Source organism: Triturus cristatus, chromosome 4_1 (genome assembly GCF_964204655.1).
Source record: "Triturus cristatus chromosome 4_1, aTriCri1.1, whole genome shotgun sequence".
In the NCBI taxonomy this organism is placed as follows: domain Eukaryota; kingdom Metazoa; phylum Chordata; class Amphibia; order Caudata; family Salamandridae; genus Triturus; species Triturus cristatus.
Window position 1 is genome coordinate 1,336,605,116 of NC_140585.1, and position 22,233 is coordinate 1,336,627,348.

At 45.2% G+C, this 22,233-nt stretch overlaps 1 protein-coding gene across 1 annotated transcript in view; it reads right to left on the reverse strand.

Annotated features, from left to right (window-relative positions):
• PDE4DIP (phosphodiesterase 4D interacting protein) overlaps window positions 1-22,233 on the reverse strand; it is a 1,321,554-nt gene that overhangs the window by 1,298,659 nt on the left and 662 nt on the right. The window lies entirely within an intron of this gene.

Below are 22,233 nucleotides of genomic sequence, written 5' to 3' on the forward strand. Positions count from 1 at the left end.
GATGAGTATGGGCATCAACAAGCAGGTTCAGTTTAAATAAATCAATTATTTTAAAAACGCTGTCCACTCCTAGCGCAGTTCTGCTTTCCAAGTGGAGATTAAAATCTCCCAATAGGATAAAATTGGCATATCTGAGAAGGAAGTGGCTTAGAGTATCTCCTAATGATTCTATGAAAGTTGCGCTAGGACCTGGTGGACAATAAATCAAAGCACCTGTAAAGAACAGAGAGGCGTTTAGAGAGATGCAGAAGGCAAGGCTTTCAGCTCCCCTAAGTGTGTCCATATCAAAATTCGTACAATACAAGGTGTCATGAAGGACAATAGCCAACCCCCAACCCCCCCCCCACCTGTTCTACCTTTCGTATGGATAGTGTAGTTAGGTGGGAGTGCAATAGCAATGTCAGGGTTACACCAATCCTTCAGCCATTTTTCAGTGATAAATACAAAATCTAGCTGTAGATCAAAGATTAGATCTCTGACATCTTGGCAATGCTTGCTTAGTGATCTGGCATTTATTAGGCCTCCTTTTAGATGGGTAGTATAGGTTTCTGTGATAGTCCTAGAGCTGTTAACTTTGACGGGAAATTCAGATCTGCAATATGCGCAGCTGACTGCCCCCAATAACTTGTTTGGAGGTATTAAACATCTGCATGCTCGTTTGGTATTAAGCTGTGTTAAAGCCTCGGGAGTATAAACAATAGGTGAGTACATTTGGGCAGAATCTCCTGTCCCTGTCGCGGACGGGTGCAGACGGGCTTGCCTTTGGCGCGTCCGCTGCGTGTGTCCGCTGTGTGCGTCCGCTGTGTGCGTCCGCTGCGCGTCCGGCCCAGCATGGAACTAAATAGCTGGCCGGGCACGGGAAATCACTGTGTTCTACCTTCGCCACCGTCGGAAGTCAGGCGGGCCAGGTGGAGGGGGGTGTCCGGTTCCCTCCTATCAATCGGCAAAATGCCGCATTGGACCGGGAAATCGGAGACCGGAAGACAATAGTGCAAATATGCTCAAAGTGCAAGGTAAAAGTTACTAAAATGCTTAGGCGTCAAGGTTAATAAAAATTAGTTAAAACTCTGGGGTTCGAAAACGTACAAAATGCAGTAAAACATACAAATGCAGCTGATGTGTAAAAATGCCCAATTCAGTTCTCACGTTTAAAACTACCAAATAAAAGCAGAAGCTTAGGGTGCTCAAAGGGCTGCTCACCCCTCACGCTCAGCTGCGCATACGGACCAGCATGGAACTAAATAGCTGGCCGGCCCTTGGAATGCCTTCCTGATGATGTGTAAGTCATTGCAGCAATTTGCGGTGTGTTGCCTTACACCATATCTGCGAGGCCATGAAAAGCCACGCAAAGATATGGGTCTGCACTCTGTGCTGCTGGAGCCTTATAAATTGTGATGCACCAGTGGTGCAAGGGGCTTGTAAATAAGCCCTTCAGAATACAGCTTGCACAGTTGAAGCAGTCAATTAAGTGAATGTTTATTCAGTTCTTCACTTTGCAAAGGATAGTGTCAAAGTTGTCAGAGATCCACTTCAAAGGTTACAATGATGATACTTGGGTTTTGTTTGTAGCAATTGATTCTGATGGATTTTCAGCAAAGTTTTGCTATGTGTGCAGGAATGTTTCTGCAGACCCTGCAAACCCACTGCCCAAAGTATCCACCCCTAGCTTAACAGTAAAACAGTCTCCTACAGGTATTGCTTGGTAGTATCTGATACGATGACATGGCCCTGTTTCCTGTGCTCAACGCTGGGGCACAGTCCATCAATTTCCAGAAGGTCTTGTTTTGTGATGTTTTATGCTCGATGTTGAGACATAATCAATTGGAGTCTGCAGTCATTTAGCCACTAGACAAGTAGTTGGGGGCAATTGTTGGTCGGAGAGCAAGTTCACACTTATTGTCCCGTATGATGATGGTTAGTTTTAGTGGCCTGTATCTCAAACCCACTGGTCATGGTCAATATTTTTCCTGGGGTGGGGCACTAATAGGTTGGGGATACCCACAATGGCCATTAAGTGCCCAACCAAAGCTGAGGCCAAGTGGATGTTGGGTACTGACATAAGTTTCGAATGACAATATCTCTAGACCCGCTTAGGCTAGTATAACAATTTTGACCCCTTTGGAGCCAGACAAACCTCCGCATACAACTTCAATGGGTTCTTAGGGTAGCTGGCAAAGTTAAGAATTTTGTAATACCATGAGGAGCAACTAGTAAGATGGATACAGGCTTTGTACGGTAAGGTAAGTGTCAGTGGTGAAGCAGACTCACCCCTGGTTTTCTGAAGGCGGTGTTGATGTTGTGCTGTAGATCTTGTTTAGTGGTGAGTTGGCTTAGGCAGACTCCTGTCTCCTGGGGCATTGGCAGTCTATCAGACTGTCACACAGAGGTTCTTTCGGACATATATGCTCCATTAGTTGTTAGGTGTGATCACTAGTTCCTGCAGTTACAATCTAACTAACAACTCACACTAGCAGGCAGGTCTTGTATATGCAGATCAGAAGCAGCAGCATTTCCAGACTTAGTCCATGTCAGGGAGATTGGCAACCAGCAGACGTTTCACTCCTGGAACTTCCACTCTTCTCAGCTACAGCAGTAGATAGCTTTTCTTGGGATGCAGTCAAATATTGAACCCTGTACTCATTTCAAGAGCACAATATTTCTTTCCCAGATGGCCAGAACTGGCCAATTAAGTTATCTATACGTTTTGGGAGACTTATCCAGTCCTGCAAGTGTATGACCTCAATACCATCAGCTCATATCCAAGTCATATATCACTGCAACCTCTCATAAGACTGCTTGGAACAGACTTTAGGAATGGGTCTTGGCTCTAAAAAGAAGGCCATATACATTATAAAGCAGAATCAGACAGGAACAGAGTGGTGGGGTTCACATGAGAACTCTGGCTAGCTTCAAAGTTTGAGTAGGCTACTTCACCAAAACAAATGGTCCAGGAAGCGAGATGCAAGACTGCGCATTCAGACTCCCAGTTCAAAGATTGATCCTTAGCAGGCTCTCACAAAACAGACCATTGACATCAGACCCACGTTAACATGTGTAGTCCAATGGACTCAACATTAACTAAGCCAGGCACCCATGTTAACCCACATCAACCTGCACACGCTTACAATGTGCAGGTAGACTTCATGCATGCCCAGAGCATGGTGGAGGCAAGAAACCTCAGTTGCGAAAAACTGATTATACTTAACATAGAGTAAGCCAGTAGGTTGTCTCTCTCCGTGGGGTAGAGCATTATCTAAAGTCAGATGGCACAGGCCGTCCCCCCCCCTCCCCCCACACCCCCGACTACTGACTACCAACACAGTCAGCCTCCTAGTCTGGACAGAGGAAATGTCAGGCTCCACCTGAAGGACCTTAAGACCTGGTTCTTCGACTGATCCAGATCTGCCCAACCCCCTCCCCCCCCCCCCCCCAGCGCCTTTAGACCCTCACGGGTGGGTAGCGCGCTTTATAAGCCCCTGATTGATTGATTAGAAGGGTGCAGTTTATGTGTCCTCCTTGACACCAGAGCCTCACTCTCACAACAGCAACTGCAGAGGATTTTCGTCCCAATATCCATGATGTCATTTTCATACTTTTGCCTCTTTGTCACATTGTGTTAGTCTTATGCGTTGCTTTATTACCTTTGATGACACTTGTGCAACTTCACAGTTGCTATATTTTACTATGGTTATGTTACATCTGCTCTGCATAACATCTACGTGAGACCGTACATCTTTTCACAGAGTGTTGTTACTCTGTAAAGGCCCCAGTTCCAAAGGACCAGGCTCACGCCAATAAAAATACAAACATTAAAATAAAAAAAACAAGTTGAGTCTAAAAAGGAGAGTCTAGGAACAGCTGGTGTCGGGTTTTCAATTCAGCAGCAGAGCCTGACTGTGCGTTCTAATCAAGGGTGTCCCCGTCATTTCGGAGAGCTTTACTTTCCCGTATTGCTAATGCTAAGGATAGCAGAAGCCTGCTAGTCTGTGAATGTTCAACTAATCAGTGTTTAAAAGTGTCTGCAGCCCATGCCTGCGCAAGCTTGATATGATCGCCTGACATATATTTAGACGCAGGATAATTAAATTACTTTAGATTTAATTGCAGTTGAGAGATCACGTGACACGGATTGATGCGATAGTCATTTGAAGACCTGTAGTCATTCACGACGGTCACTTCACGATTTTACACACCATCCCTTCGTATCTGCTTGCCACACCTTACAAAACACATGACAATTGTGTTGATAAGCGACACGGCAAACTAAAATTATTTCCGCATGAAAAAGTCTCTCATGGCCATCATCCCGTATAATTCAACTTGCAGTTTATGAAACAACCAAATCGAACACATTGCAGAATAAATTGCATGATTATTGCACGTCAGTTTTGTACGCACGCTAGGTAATCTGTTTGCAAAAGGCATGAGAACGGTGGTAGCATGAAACTGTCATTCCTTAGGCATCCTATGGAGTAGCGTGCTAACCGTCTGCAGTCTGCGCATGCCCCTCATCATGGGTAGTAAGCTCTATGTAAACACTGCTTGCATATAGCACCATACTATGTGTATGGTGCTTTACGGCTGCTGTGATTTAATCAAGCTGACCAAAGATCATTTCAAATGGAATATCCATTTTGCTTTTTAGTAGCTGCCTGCCTCTGCCCATTAATCATTTTTGTGTATCCATATACTATGGCCTCGAATTTTCAAGGAGACATGTTTAAATAAAAAATACGGACCAGGTCAGCTCTCTTCCGGAACGTGGCGGGTGATGGTGCTCCACTAGGTGGTCTGTGGATAGAGGCTTTGAAACCGCTCTGTCCCTTTGACCCCAGTAAGGTGAACTGATTAGGGGTGGGCGGAATTTGCGAAATTCACTTTCGCAAATTATCGCGAAAATGTTAAAAATCTCCGCAAACACGCGGAAATATCGCGAAGATGCAGAAGTTTTTTCCCGCCCATTCGCGGTATTTTCTGCGTGGTCGCGGCTCGCCAACTTACCCATGCGGTTGCTCGCGGGCGCGGCCATCTTGTTTTCACTTGTCTCGCGGTGCATGATCGCGAGAAGAAAGACGTGATCGCGCGACAAATGACGTTACTGCGGGCGCGAACTGTCCCGAGACCGCGCAAATGGCTACCAACAATCCAACATCTCGTGGAGAACGCGACCGGATCGGGAAAACTTGTCGGCGAACGCGGGGATTCAGGTAAGGCGATCGCGTGCACGCGAGAATGTATTATTTTACAGCACGAGCAAGCAAAAAAATCTGGTAAAATGCGGATTGCGGAAATTTTGACATTTTCGCGCTCTCCGCGGAACGCGAAAATGTCAAATTATCGCAATTTCCGCGAGCGGAACGGAATTTTAGCCCAGGCCTAGAAATGATGAAGCATCTGGTGATGCGAGAGGCTTGGTGGAGCCCAAAGAGTAGAGAATCCTCCTGCGACTTTCAAAGAGCCCAGGCAGTGGCAGTTGCCTAGCTATATTCCCTGATGCCTGACTCTAGTCTCAAAGATTTCCCTGGCTGCTATGGACAGAGGTGAAGATAACAGTGCATGGGAAGGAACTATTGCCAGCAGTAACAGAAGCAATCCAGAAGACATCTTTTGAGAAAACCAAAGTTGCTTCGGCAGCCAACACAGGACAAGAGACAGGAGACCAAGCGGATAAATAGGGTTTCATTAATGTGTTATGCTTATTACTGGTTTTCGCACTCTTTCTTCTTGCTCCTCTCAATTTTGAATGCAAGGCGTTGGGAGTATGCATTGTGTAAACCACTTTGTAGCGTCCATCTCTAATACTTTGTGAATTATGTCAGTGTTGAATCTCACTGTATTCTTTTCAATGAAAACACAGTTGAGATACAGAACATAAAATGGCCCATGACAGAGGTGAAATGGCATCTGATGACCACCTACATTGTTACGGTGGTGTGGGGGTTCACTTCCTTTGTATTGTGATGTCATTTGGGGGTGTTAAATTGCAAAGGACGCCACTTCCGCTAATCGAATGACTTTAATAAAATGATGCCACTGGCCTCGTAGGTTGTGATGTATGAGTGCAAAGTACATCTGTTTGGGTGTCCTGCATACACAAAAATAATCAGGACAATCTTACAATGTAATGCATTTCTACAATTTGTGTTAATTGTTCATATGATGTTAATTGGATTACAAATCTTATCGTTTCTAGCAATGCCTAAATCAACACTTAAAATAGATACAAATCTATTATTTGTCATAACTTGACTCCTTTTTCTTGAACGAAAATCACCTAAAAGTATAGCCCACAGTATTCTCACATGTATATGACACAAAGCCTTCAAAAAACAGACCTGGCATCTTTCCTCTGGTCCCCATGGACCAGCTCTAATATTCTTAGAATTAAAAATGTATTAAGTGCCTTCTTATTACAGCATCACAGACAATGATATACTCTTTCAGTCCTCCTGTTTCAGAATCTGTTTTCCATTTGTCACTTAAGAGCACCCTCAAGCAAACCCCTAAACTGGCACGTTCAGAAGCAACACTAAATGTATGTAGGCAGAAGGCCACATAGCATATATATTATTAGCCATTTGCACTACTCGAATATCATCTAGAAATGAAAGCATGGAACTCTGACCTGAGTATCACCATCATGGACAAAGAGAGTAGCTACTATTAAGAACAATACATGCCCCCCAAAAAACATTACCTAATCTATTGACGTTTACTGATACCAACAATTAATAAAACTTGTCACTTTACTGCCATTACCAAACTACGCGAGGATAGATCCTAGACATGATATATGAAGGGCCCACCAATTAACTTATTTTAGAAGTTTCTTAGATAGACTTTGAATTAATTGTCTAGCTAAGGATCACCTTTTGAGATCCTGGGCTATTTCTTTCAAACTAATAAAACCACAGAGAACCTTCTTGACATATTCATACCCTGAGCTGTGGAGCCCACAAGAGTAAATGGGAAAACGCATAAACTGGTAAGCCACACAATGTGGCCGGCTTATTTTATTTAACACTGAGATCATGCCAGCACAACAGATCAAGAAGAGCCTGATTCGCAAAGTTGCAAATCCTGTTCTGTGTCTCGTCTGTTTACCTGTTGATAAGATTTACAAGGGATAGTTGTAAGTCATCTACGAGCTTCAGACCTTCATGGTATCCACATACGTTATTGGGATTCACCTGCCTGGCATAACTCTACATGTATGGAGCCTCAATAATGCAGAGATGTTGAATCTGCAGTGGGAAGAATCAAGATACATTTTTAAAACACCTATTAATTTCCTCTTTTCTGTTCACAGAGAGTATTTTTTATGACATGTATTCTCTTCGTAGGCCAAAGCCTGTGAAAATAGGATTGTTGCTGCACTTTGCTGGGGCAGCTGTGCGCTATAAAAATACCAAATAACATAACATAACATAACATAACTTCTGCGTGCTTGCTACAGTGTGTACATCTGGGTTATTTAAGTGTAAGTTCAGCAGTACAGATAAATGCAGGAAAAGCATAACATTTCTGGGTACCTCCAATTTTACAGTGGTGGGAGGGTTCAATTCCTTTGCATGACACGTCCCTGACTACTCTACTGAGAGAAACTCCTGAAGTTACACCAATTTGTGTTCATCCTGGTGTGAAATACATATACGGTTGTAACACAAACTTAGTGCATGTCCTGCCTTGAACATGCCATGCCTATTGTAGACATTTCAGGCACAAACAGGAAATGCATGCAACTTCTCACATTTCAATGTGAAAGCCACACGAGCAAATCTAAAGAGCTTAGTGAATCGAGTCTAAAATAACCACCTATTCAGATAATCAGGCTCATTAAAAGGGCCACAGTCACCAAGATTAAGGGATTAAGTTAATTGAGAACCTGATCACCGAGTATATTGGCATATTGAAGCCTAATTTCATTTAGAGTGATAAGATAGAATCTGTCAGGAAATGGTAGATCCTACTTCGAATACAATATAGCAGGCCAATGTAGAGAAACTCTCATTTTCTTTTTTTTTTTAAATAGCTTTATTTGCATTTTTCATATTTAAACAGCGGTAACAAGAACATAAATGAACATAATACATGAGGGAGAGGGGCAGGATAGGTTGCACACAAATAATAGACATGCTTTTATAGGTTCAGCTGTACATAGCGAGTATAAAACAGCATAAATGGGACTGATGCATTAAACCATTGTACATTTGCATATGACGATCATGTTTACTGGTGAATACATCATATGTAGTCTATATATAAGTACGTTGTATACTGTCTATTGTGTGATCTGCCCTGTCCCCAAGAGGGTCGTTTGTCTATTCGCCTGTATAATATATACTGTACAGTTCTATATCGCAGTTCTCAGTGCAGTGATATATTTTAATGCAAATGTGATACTGTTTTCACTATCACCCAAAGAAATAAACAAAGGTGGAAAAGAAGAGATAACAAAAAGAGCCATTTTCAATCCGCTGCGGCTGGGTCATAGTAGTCTGACGAAGTGACCTTACATCTGGTATTGATCTACAGCATAGCCATCTCTGTCCCACTGTTCCCCCTCCCCTGGTATGTACAATGCTCAGTGAGGTCTGTCCTGTTATTAATGCTTTGCACTTCCTACCTCCTCATTGATGGGCCTGGCAGTGTTGTGTTAAGTGCAAGGTCAGGGTATGGGGGCAGCTGTTGTCCAGTATCCAAATCCTCCTCGATGTCTGCACGTGGGGAGCTAGTCACACTTTCTCTGTCTACATATTTTATTTCCACAAGCATAGTATTCCAATATTGCATAATGGGGTATTTACGCAGTCCTGCTATTTCCTCCCTGTGTAATGACGTACTTTCTGCTTGAGCCCATACTATGAGTGAGTTTTTCCAACTAGTTAGGCCTGGAGGTTCAGCGCGTTTCCATCTTTTTGTTATTAAGTGTTTGGCTACTATGAGGCCTAGATTGGTGAACCTTGCTGTAACTCTGTGCTTCTTTGACCTAGGATAGAAATCTAGTACACATTCTTCCCATAACCGTAGAGGTGGTCTTCCAGTGCACCTCGCTAGCGCCTCTATAACCTCCTGCCAGTACACGCTCAGGAATGTGCATGTAGAGGAGCTCTCATGGCAGACAACTCTCCAGTCTCTGAGAGAAAGTTTGCCAAGGTGCATTGCTGGCGCCATCAAAGAGGGTGGACGTTCAGCGACCACTTCTTCAGTGGTCAAACTGCCACCATAATTCACTAGTTTAGCATTGTGAAGGACTGCCAAGGAACAGTGTTTAAACTATCACAAACATGTGAGCAATGTGTTACCAGACTTCTCAACATGTTAGGAGATAATTTGAAGTATGAAAGAACTGACAATCGACCCATACCTAAGCAGCCACTGCAAATCTCATAATTCCATTGGGACCGGTAACTGCTGTTACTGGCCCCATGGGGGGCGTGCATTGACGCCGATGTAGATGGGAGCGGACCTCGGAGCTCCGTCCTAGGAACCCTCCATCCAACACGATCCTGAACCCTGACCCCTCTACAAAGCAGAGGAATCATCCACTGAGATCCCTTGGAGTAAGAAGTCACAAAGCTGAGAGGGCAACTGAGGCAGAAAACTGGGGAAACAAAGCCGGCAGCGAGAGGACCCCGGGGAGCGGTGTAAAAATTGGCTACCACAGCGCAAGTTGGACGCTGACACCAGATGTCGGCTGAGGTGCGGGGTGACTAGTCAGGAGTGCTCGCTGTGCTGAGAGGCAAGTGAAGACTAACAGAGGGCGGTGCATGGCCACTACAATGACGGCCAGGCCAGGCGGCCACACCGAAGACTGAAGGTAGAGGCGGCACGCTAGAAGAAGCAGACGGCAGGGAAAACGCTGGGTGCCCGCATCTGGATGAGACTGCTGAGGAGGCCTGGACAGTTCACGACTGCCTGAAAGCGGAAGAAAGGAAGAAGGCAGGTACATTGCCGGCGACTTACATGCAGCAGCGGTGGGGACCCTAAGCTGAACGAGGCCAGTTAAGAGGGGCCGAAAGGGGCAGAGTGAAGCGCAGTGCATGGCAGGAAGGCTCCGTGAAGCAGAGAATCTGAGAGCAGTGAGAGCAACAGCCGAGTAGGCAAAGGAATGGGAGCAGCATAGGCGGCAGTACTGAGTAGGCGATAAGCTTGGAGAAGAGGTTGTGCGGAAGAATGCCCCTCAAACAGACACTTACGGAGGACTATAGCAAGCTGCACTGACTCAGGAAAGTGAAAGGAGGCAAGGGAGAGCACGGCCACACAGAACAAGGACAAGAAAGCAGAAACTTATAGGGAAGCTGTAGGGACGGGCAAGAGGGCCTAGAGAGCACCACAGAAAGCGATAGAGGCATGCCAAACTCACTGGGAGGGAAGAAGACTGACACCCATACAACAGAGGGAACTAGGCCGGACAGTGCCAAAAGGAGCGTGCACTGCGAAGGATGTCAGGGGGTAGCAAGGCGAGAGAGCAGTACACCTGAATTGAAGACCGTTAACGGGGTGCTGAGGCTGCACTGGGGCCTACAGGAAACTATAGCTGTGCCCCATGACAGATTGGTCACAACACTGTGAGAAAAGCCTGATAGAGATCGCATGTAGGAGTGGGTGGAAAACCGAACAAAGCAGGCCACTGTTGGAGAGAAAGAGTAGACGGCCAACATGGCAAAAGTGCCCAAGAAGAAGGGGCATGGCACAATGACTGCGGGAGGTGGTAGCGTCCAAACGGATGAAGAGGACAATATCCTGGAATCAGGGAAAGATTCAGCGAACATGCAGCCCACATTGGCATGCATTATAGAGGCCATCAGGGCGTCCCGTGAGGCTCTCAAAATAAAAATCGATGCCATTGGCACTGACCTTAGCCTCTTAAAAGACGACCACCACGGTCTAGCTGAGAGGGTAACTGGCACTGAAAAAGTGCTTGCAGACATCCCAATAGAGGTAGCAGACCTAAAGAAATCTCTCAGAGAGGTGAAAGCAAAAATAAAGATTGTGGAGGCACGGGCAGAAGACAGCGAAGCGAGATCGAGCAAACATAACTTGTGTATAGTCAGAGTACCTGAGAAGGAGGAAGGTGACGATATGGTGCAATTCCTGGAGGAATTGATCAAATGGGAAGTGGCTCCAGAGGGTCTGTCTTCATTCTTCACATTAGAGAGGGCACACAGAGTCCCATCTAGAGCGCCCAAACCAAGAGCTCCCCCAAGGCAATAGTGGCTCATCTGCTTCATTTCAGAGACAAGGACCATATTCTTAAGCAGGCCCGACAGAAGACAGATTTACAGATCGGGAACAGCAAAGTGATGGTGTTCCCCTGTTTTACCAGAGAAGTTCAGAAGCAAAGAACCACATTCCTGGCGGTGAAAAGGAACCTGTGGCAGATTCAGCTCCCTTATGCAATGGTATTCCCAGCTAGACTGCGCGTGGTTCGGCCCACGAGTGTACAATTTTTTAAGACACCCCAGGAGGCCTGGGATTGGCTGGACTCTGTCCCAGGACGTGGATCGAGACGGAGCCCGCCAGGGCTAATGGAAGCTGTTGGAGATGTGGGTCGTGACAAGACCACGGCACCGACCACTACAGAAATTCGGGCGGAACGGTGCAAGGCCATGGCCAATTGGGGTCCAGCTCTAGATCAACACGGAGCGATCTGCAAGACGGCCGGTCGGAGAGCTCCCCCATAACGAGTGCAGCAGAGGACTCGGAGACAGAACTGCCAAACAGTAACACCCAAAACCGCTGATGAGCTGGGTTGACTGTGAGCAGCCGAGGTCGAGGAACTGCAGATATTGGTGAACTGTATCCTTTTATTGGAAGATACCACTGTGAGAAGTGGGGAAGAGGGACTTCAGGAGGAATTGTTAACGTTACATAGGAGGATGAGATGGGAGGGACTATTTGTTGCTACAAGAAGGAGGAGTTCCAGTGGAGTGGCTCTCGGGGCTGGGCACTAGCCACCACAACCACACAATCAGATGAATAGTTTTAGTGTTTGGATGGGAAGGGGAGTACTTCTACCTGTCCTGGAAAAGGGGAGTTGGGTTGTTCAGTTGTTTTGGGGGTGTTTCATGGGGGCCAGGCGTGTCGAGGGCTTCACTCTAGATAGAAAGGACTCCATGTCACCTCAATGGGACCCACCATAGACTACAGGTGTCTTACCTGGAATGTGTGTGGGATGCACTCCATGATAAAACGGCATAAAATATATGCATTCTTGGTGCGAAGAGGAGTGCAAATTGCAATGCTGCTGGAGACACATAAATGCAAAGGAGGGGGCTGTATTGAAGCGCCGCTGGCGGGGCAGATATTCAATACAAACTACTCTGCATTCCCCAGAGGAGTGCTGGTGTGGGTGAGAGCAGGAGTCCCTTTCCAATGCACCAAAGAGTTCATAGATCCCGAAGGGCGTTATGTGGTCTTAATGGGTAAGTTAGACGGCAAGGATGTAAGGATAGGAAGTATTTATGGCCCGAATATAGAACAAGCCTCTTTCCTGGCAGCTCTTTCTAGAACACTGGTGCACGCACTAACTGGGTCAGTGCTATTGGGGGGAGATTATAACAGTGACAAAGATGTCGACCTAGATAGGTCTCACCCTCCATGACAAGCTTCTCCAGTTTGCAGAGCGGCAGTGGCAAGGAGAAACTGGCAGCAACAGTGGGGACTGACGGACTCCTGGAGGGAACAGCACCCGGGAGAACAGGACTATTCATTCTTCTCGCATATCCACTTAGTTACCTGTAATGCTGGACACCATATTGTGCTCTCCAGATGCTCATGAGTGTGTGCAGACTAGCGAATACCTGGTGCAAATGATCTCGGACCATAATCCCTTACTGATTAGTCTCGGCTGGTCCAGGGTTAGTACGTGTATTCCCATGTGGTGCCCCAGGCTGGAGACATTAGAGGACCAAGAGTATCAGGCAACGATCCACACAGCTATCAAGCAATACTTTGCAGCAAATGCAGGTATGGTCTCGAGGCCTATAAAAGAATGGGAGGCTTTCAACGTGGTGCTTTGGGGTAGGTGCATCTCTGAAATGGTGGGAGTGACGATGACGCTTTTGAGAGACACGTTAAATGCAGAGCAGCGGTTGGAAAACATAGAAAAAGAAAGGCCTGAGAATGTAGGTAGACAGAGAGAGCTACTGGAGGCCAGGGTAGAGGTGGCGCAACAGGTGAAGAGATTGCGCTGCTTTGACTACAAGAACTACATGATGCAGGCTCATGCTGAACGGGATAAACCGGGGGCACTGCTGGCATGGCTGGCCAACAGGGCCAAGAGGTGATCAGTTATACTAGAACTGAAAGATGACCAAGGTGAGGTCTGGTATCGCCAGAAAGATATCAATAGGCTATTCTGTGAGTACTACACTGAGTTGTACAAAATTAGAGTTTCCCCTACAGCCGAGGAAATAAATGCTTATGTGGAAAGTGATGAGCTACCAACGATATGTGAGGAAGAGGCGGAAGGGCTGAGGAGAGAAATAGTGAGGTTCAAAATGCCATTAAGGCCACGGCTAGGAACAAAACACCAGGGACTGATGGGTCTCCTGTCTAATTCTACGCCACTTATGTATACTTGTTGGAGCCCCGACTGGTGGGGATGTACCATCAAGCAAAACAGGAGGGGTAAACTCCCAGGGATCACCAGAGAGGCATTTATAATACCGTTATTAAAGCTGGGGAAACAGGCATCCGACAAGACAGCATATAGGCCACTCTCCATGCTCAACCTCGATTACAAAATATTGAGCAAGATATTGGCCACATGGCTTCTCCAACATATGACGGCTCTTATACACTGGGACCAAGCGGGGTTCATACCAGCCGGGAACACGGGGATGAATGTGAGGAGATTGCTGAGGGTACTGGAAGCAGACGCTTACTGCAGAGAGGCAGCAGCCATTTTCGCAGTAGACATAGAGAAGGCTTTAAATAGCCTTGAATGGCTTACCTGTTTAGGGTGATGAGGGCATTAGGATGGGGACCAGAGTTTGTAGCATGGACAGCTCTGTTGTACGCAGACTCTATGGCCTGCATTAGGACAGGTAAAATCATATCGGACAGCTATGATGTAGAGAGGGGAACACAACAGGGGTGCCCCCTGTCACCCTTGCTGTTTGCTCTGGTAATGGAACCACTGGCTGCTAAAGCCAGGACAGGAACCTCGTACCAAGGGACGTATCTATCACATAGCTTTATCTGCAGACAGCTTGCTACTTTTCCTTCGAAATACGGGAGAAGAACTAGAAGGAGCCAAGGAATTGCTGTTGGCCTTGGAGAGAGTGACAGGCCTCAAGGTAAACTGAAGGAAATTGTCAGGATTTACGGCTCCGATGAATATCGGCGCCCTGAGAGACGCCGCGCGTCGCTGGGAAGGCGGTAGGGTTAAGACTACAATAACCATCGCCCCCAGCGAGCGCGCGAACGCACTTCCTGAGGCGGTACAAAAGCCGCTCTCACGGAAGAAACAGGGCTTGTCAATCAAGTCCCTTCTGGCGTATCTCGAGGTAATTGACCTCGCTGGACTGCTTCCCGAGAAATACTCGCTGCGTGAGCCGCTGCCCGGTTCACCTTCGCGTACTCCGTTCAGACGAACCTACGGGCTCACATGAGCTCACCCGCACCTTCCGCCTGCATATTACTTTGAGTGGCACTTCGCTTCTCCTTCCTCACTCCTGTTGGTGAACCGAAGCGTTGGAGACCGGACTAGAGGTTCTCCGCTTCGGCCCTACCCGCACCCCCGCTTGGAGCCGACTGAAAGGCTCGGAGAGCTCCGAGGCGCCTCTGAAGACACCTGCGTGTTGCTGTTCCTGCGCTTGGAGCCGACTGAAAGGCTCGGAGAGCGTCCGCTCTTCCTCTCCTGGAGGCGTGAGTACCCTGGTCTGAAAGCGACTACCTGTGCGACACAGGGAACTGCCTGAGTGAGTGTGAGGAGGAATTCACTTGTGTACTGATATCTTGTCTTGCTGGGTGGGTCGGGGTTCCTGTAGCTCATGACTGTTCCTTCTCTCTCAACAGGAGTGGAGTACCTCCCCCATTTAGTCGCCTCTGCCCTTCTGAGTTATCCCGTTTCCCCAGGGGTGGTGTTGCTTGTAGAGGGGGCTCTCAATCCTCTAGGGTGATACTGTTCTCGGGGAGAAAGGACTCTAGCATCGTGGATCGCCCCTGCTGTATCCGGCTTATAAGGTTAGTGAGCAGGGTTGCCGCTGACAGAAATCATGTCTGTTCCTTACCAGTCAGGGCCAAGACAAACCGCAGGCGATAGATGGGATAGAGTAGGTAGGTAGATGTATTACATACTTGGGGGTTCGAATGTATCATGACCAAGTGGCTCTCCAGGAGGGAAATGTGGGATAAGTTGTTAGAGGGGTGAAGGCCAATTTCGAGTTTTGGGGGTCTCTCCCCTTGTCCCTCACTGGCAGGATATCGCTCCTAAAAATTGTTACTGTCCTGAGACTCTTGTACGTGTTCAGAGTACTGCCGGTGTGGGTCCCGGCGGAGAGGTTTGGACAGCTCCAGGCGATGGTGATGAAATTTCTGTGGGAAGCTGGGAGGTGCAGAATAGCCCTGACGACCTTAATGAGGCCAAAAAAGGAGGGAGGCCTGGTAGCACCGGACTTTGAGTACTATTATATAGTGGCTCAGATGCAATGGCTCACAAAATGGGTTGTGAGGGACGGTGCAGCCGGGAGGCAGGTGCCCGCACCCAGACCTCCTCTCAAGAGTAGTACTAAGACTGCCCATTTAGGGAAGGGAAATGGCACGAGACCCCGATTAGTTGGCTTTTTTGATAAATCGAATACATTTTATAAGGTGCCGGTGTAAGGATCTTATAATTTTTGATCACCATCTAGGCGTGCGATCTCAACCGAAAGATATTTTTGTCCACTAACAAGTGGTGCAATTTTTTTTAATGACTTTCTTACAGGTTGAATAAGGCAGGTTTTTGTTCCATAGCTCGCCTGTGCAAGTAGATGTTCAGGCTTTTTGAAGTTATTGATTGTATGATGATTTTTTATCGTTTTCAAGTTCCGTACAGAGGGCCCTGTTGAGTATGGAGTTGGATGTATTCTGTTTCAGTTGATACCAGAGCTTTATTGTGACGTACATCCTCCCTATTGTTTCGTTTATGAATCCGAATTCAAGTTGCACCTAGGCAGGTGAAGCTGACTGATGATTCTAAAAATCCTTTTATTATATGTTGAAACTAATAGTTTGTTCAGAAATTCTGAGTTGTTGCCCTGTAAAGCATACTTGCATATGTTATTGTTGGAAGCCTTTTGGCTGATATCACTACAAGCAAAGGTTTATATGATGACCCCTTCAGTTTTTTTGCCAGGGTCCTAAATGCAAAAGTTAATGTACTAGTTCTCTGTGACATATAAGCTATTTGCTCTAAGCGGTTTCGCCTGTGGTCCATGTAGAACCACAAGTATTTATAACAGGGTACCTCCTCTAACAGATTACCATTGAGCCGTATGTTCTGTTTGGCTGTTGGATAATTACTGATAAGCATTGTTTTGCTTTTTGATGTATTGATTTCTAATTTGGTGGTTGATATGTATTCCATCAGGTAGTCCATCACAAGTAACAATGGCACTATTCCTGTTTGGTCCAGAAACGGTTTAAGTAATTTACCTGAGCTCAACCCCTTGTATCTATGGCACAGAGCAGACAAGCTTAACTTAAAAAAATGTTTAGAGCATATAAAGTACCAAAACAGTTAAAAAGTCAAAAATGCAATGCAATCAGAATCCCACTCCACTTTACAAGAATAGGACTATTTTAATAAAGAAAATGTCAAAAATCCAATAAGGGGGACTGGAGATATGAATTTTCAAACTTTCAGATGAAAATAGCACCAAAAAGAGCAAAGCACCAACCAGGTAGCACTAGACTGGGGCAAAGTCAAACGTTACCGACAACTTTGGTTGATAGAGTCTGATACAGAGACTGAAAAGTGTTCAGCATTTGTGTCCATGTAGCTTAACAGGAAGTCAACCAACTGACCTTTGGAGTCCACTTATTTGTCCTGGGTAGAAGTGGGAGCAGGTCCACCCTTAGGTTTCTCCTCATAGGTTTCAACAGAAAGTTCAGTCCTTCTTTTTGTCTTTCACAGGTCACGTAGTATTCTGAAGAGGATGCTCAAGGGCACCACATTTATGCCTGACAGTAGCCTGTGGTGAGGGTGACTTCTGGCCCCTCCCTAATCAATAGGTAAAACTTAACCAGGGGTAACCATACCCACTTTTGCAGCAGTTCCTACATTCTATACTGAAATAATCCCACAGTGCCCCTCTCTAACTAAATCCTAGATTGCAGAGCCTTTCCTCCCATGTGCAGAGCTCATGTGCCTACCATAGAGGTTTGGCCACAGAAATGAGCAACACATTCCCTGTGGTCACTCAAAACTGGTTTTAGGGGCAGTTCTTAACCAGCCAGGCTCCAAGAGGTTTGGTGCCTGGCTGGATAACAGGACAAAATAGGGGGCATGCCCAGTTGTAAGCTACATCTGCCAATGACACGGTAGGCCTCTTACAAGATAATTACGTTCCTGTGCACTGCCCACATGGTCATCCTGTTAGAGGAACAGCACCCTCCCCACACCCAAGGCCTCTGTCCCTGTTCTGAGATGCAGTTCCTACCTCATCAAGGAGCTATTCAGCCTCTGGGTTACATTTGGAAGCTCATGCAAATGGGATTCCAGGGACGTTAGGCAGGCAAAGGGTGACTTTTTAAAAGTACCTTTTGTAAAATATTTAGTAAAAAATTTAATTTACCAATAAATTGGATTTGTAATAAATATTTTTAAAAGTCAAAGAATGAATGTTTTAGCTGGTTCTTAGGCAGGGATAACAGTAATCAATTTTTAGAATAACTCCTGGTGCTTTCCTATTGAACAGCTAGTCCTGCTACACTGAAAATAGCTTTTGGGGCCGGGTCACCGTAAGGACATATTTACATTTGTTTATTTATTTATGTATAAGAGCAACATTCATCCAGGTGGATATCACGGCGCTAGGAGAGCGAAAACCTGAGTGAGGGTGAGGTGATGTGTGAGACCTCTATGTAAATAGTTAGGCCCTGGGGAACAGATGGGCTTTTAGCTTCTTTCTAACTGACATATGGTCATCGGTAACACGAAGTTCTAGAGGTAGTTCATTCCAGTGAGTTGCTGCCAGATGGGAGAAAGAGAGATCCCTTGCCCTGGCCTTCTTGGTGCGTTTTGTTTTTGCCTGTGCCCGATTGCACGACCTTAAATTCCGTGTAGCAGTATAGAATTCGATTTTATCTTGTAGAATTCTGGGGTCGTGATGCTGTAGGGCTTTGTGTGCATGGCCCAGGAGATGGAAACAAGCCCTTTGGCGCACAGGCAACCAATGAAGCTCCCTCATGCAATCTGATGCCGAGCTGTACTTGCTTTAGATGCACACTAACTTGGCAGCTGCATCTGGAATACCTGCAGAAGAGAGAAGAGGGAGTCTGCCATGCCCACATAGAGCACATTCCCGTAATCCAGTTTGCTTATGAGCAAGGCCTGAATGATGGTTTTCCTGCATTCTAGGGGGACCCATAAGAGTCTTTTTAGGAGTTTTAATGTAGCAAAGCTTCTTCTGCACAATAAAGGACGTGATCCTGCATGGTTAGTGCACTATCGATAAGAATGTCCAGGTTTTTTGCGACCTGTTTGGGCGTGGGTGCAGTTCCTAATGATGTGGGCCGCCAGGTTGCATCCCAAATTAAGTGGTCTCCTCCAAAGAGTAGGATCTCTGACTTATCAGCGTTTAATTTCAGACAGTGATCTGACATCCAAACCGCCATTTCTGATAGACAGATAGTTTAATCCTGGTGTCCTTGTGTCTTTCATCGAGGGCTAACAGCAGTTACTCTTGCATACCCTACTGTTAAATAACATGCACCCTGCCTTATTGAGCACTAAGGCTTGATTAGAGGTGATGTATTAATGACTAAAAGATGCTAGTTAGACAGGTTGAATTTGTTAAACCTGTAAATCCAGGTTACTAATGGCTGGCCTGCAGTCATGTTTGCATTGTTACTTTAATGGTGGCACAATATGTGCTGCAGTCCACCAGGGCCATTTACCTAAGAGGCCCTGGGGCTGTTTGTACCTTAAACTAGGGACTTAAAGGTAAGTTAAATATACTAATTAAGAGTATAGCCAATGTCAACATGTCTTTAGGACTCAGAGCACATGCACTGGGGTCACGCTAGCAGAGCCCCAGTGCACAGAGTCACAAAAACAGCAGAATCAGTCCAGAAATATGGGGGTGATCCTGCAAGAAGAGGCATGTTCCTACTCCCACAATCATCTACAGACTATGGTTTGCACCTTCAGCCATTCCATAGGACACCATGTTTCCAGTAATAGAGTTTCACTTGGCAGGCATTCTGGAATTGGTTTGTGTTCACTAAACGAATTAGTCTAACACAGCCAATGGCAATGATTTATAATTGAAAAGAGTAGGACTAGAAATACAATGTTATGACGACACAGCAAGATGTGGGAACCAATCCCCTTAGCACTCGCCCCTCCCACCCTCCACACCCTAGTTGAAAGATTTTTCACCATAAAATCAAGCCACGGGCAGAGGCTGAAACTGTGCGGTATGCACATTTCAATAAGTAGCAGTGGGAGGGACCTGTGTGATCTTGATAGCCACTAAAATCAATGGGTAGTGGAAGTGAAATCCAGCACCCTTTAACTACCAATTGCATTATAGAAAATGACATTGTATGCACTGTGGCTATGGTATGATATTTTGTTTACTATGGGCATTAAAAACGCGAGGGTGTGGGTGATAATAAACAGTGAGGGGTAAGAGCAGATGCAGAAACCAGAAAAGGGAGAAGACATGATTACTTTTAGGAAATGAGTACGACTGGCTATATCACAAGGGTGGCAAATAATCACTAGGGGGTGCAAGGAGTAACACTAGGTTAGCAAATGCTCAGCTTTATATATGGCCCCATGTCACGAGGGTTACTTTGAGCTAGTCCGTGTATTTCAATCAGCAGCACTAAGCATTCTGGGGCATGTAGGCCCATTCTTAACAAGGTTTAAATTGGAAGTACAGGCAGTTTCATGAAAAGCCAAGAGTGGTGGAAAGTAACTCTCGTGGCAGAGTAAGTGGGTAGTCATGCAGATACGCCAACATTATGCTGCGAAAATACCAATGAAACATACACCATGCGTGCAAGGTTGCCCAATGTTTTAAAAGCGTTAATTTAATTTAAAATACTCCAATCAAAATTTCACATACAAGCATGATCTAAATTTAATCGGGACACAGTTTCCTTTCTTGGTGCCTTCCACTGTAGCAGTCCCTAAATGACAGGCTTTGCAAGAAAGGTCCGACTCACTCATGGCTCCTGCAAAACATTTGTGGCTTGAGTGCTCCAAGTTTCCAAAAATAGCTTAAATACCAATTTTGATAGCTGTTTTAATGAAACTCTCTGGCTCTCCTTGCAACTCTGGGCCTTCTTCTTAGATTTTGACAGTAACACTTATTTCCTTGTTACATCATTAACATTTTTGCTGCTACTTAGTTTTAAAATTCGAACTTTTAAATCGTTTCTGGTCATTTTAATTATCTTTTTTGTATATGTGTGGTATGGGGAACAACCTTTACAACGCAACTTTTACAACGCACTACCATTACAACGCATTTTTTACAACGCATAATCCATTACAACGCATGATATTACAACGCATGACACTACAACGCATTTTTAAAAACTACCTTTACAACGCATTCCATTACAACGCATACTACCATTACAACGCATACCATTACAACGCATAATATTACACTATACTATCCAACACTTACCCTACTGATGCACCCCCTGGAGTTAGAATAGTAATTTTTACCCCTATACTATCCAACACTTACCCTACTGATGCACCCCCTGGAGTTAGAATAGTATTTTTTACCCCTATACTATCCAACACTTACCCTACTGATGCACCCCCTGGAGTTAGAATAGTAATTTTTACCCCTATACTATCCAACACTTACCCTACTGATGCACCCCCTGGAGTTAGAATAGTAATTTTTACCCCTATACTATCCAACACTTACCCTACTGATGCACCCCCTGGAGTTAGAATAGTAATTTTTACCCCTATACTATCCAACACTTACCCTACTGATGCACCCCCTGGAGTTAGAATAGTAATTTTTACCCCTATACTATCCAACACTTACCCTACTGATGCACCCCCTGGAGTTAGAATAGTAATTTTTACCCCTATACTATCCAACACTTACCCTACTGATGCACCCCCTGGAGTTAGAATAGTAATTTTTACCCCTATACTATCCAACACTTACCCTACTGTTGCACCCCCTGGAGTTAGAATAGTAATTTTTACCCCTATACTATCCAACACTTTCCCTACTGTTGCACCCCCTGGAGTTAGAATAGTAATTTTTACCCCTACACTATCCAACACTTACCCTACTGTTGCACCCCCTGGAGTTAGAATAGTAATTTTTACCCCTACACTATCCAACACTTACCCTACTGTTGCACCCCCTGGAGTTAGAATAGTAATTTTTACCCCTATACTATCTAATACTTACCTTAAATGTAATTTAATATTATGCGTTGTAATGGTATGCGTTGTAAAGGTAGTATGCGTTGTAATGGTAGTGCGTTGTAAAGGTATTTTTTAAAAATGCGTTGTAGTGTCATGCGTTGTAATGTCATGCGTTGTAATGGATTATGCGTTGTAAAAAATGCGTTGTAAGTGCATGCGTTGTAATAGTGTGCGTTGTAACGTCATACATCCGTGTGGTATGTATGTCCTGCTTTTATGATTATATTTTAATCAAATAAAAGTAAATTCTACAGCTTAAATACTGTTTTGCACTGTTGTTGTTGCTCGAGTGATAGGGAATCGAGCAGACACATTTTGTTTTACTCCCTATCATGTAAAGATTTTTGCACGAGGGCAAACGTGGAGGGAGATTATTGTGAACCATTGTGAATATATATTAAGCGTATTATTTATATATTTTTTTTATTGTGGCATATTCTATTGCCAACAAGAACCTCATCTGTGAGTAATGTACCAGTTAAAAATAGTTTCTATTGGATATAGCTGCAGTACGTGGGTTTTTAGATACTATACTGAAAATAACGGAATTTCCACTTGCTAAATTAAGATACGAAGTGAAACCAGTATAGGATAATAAC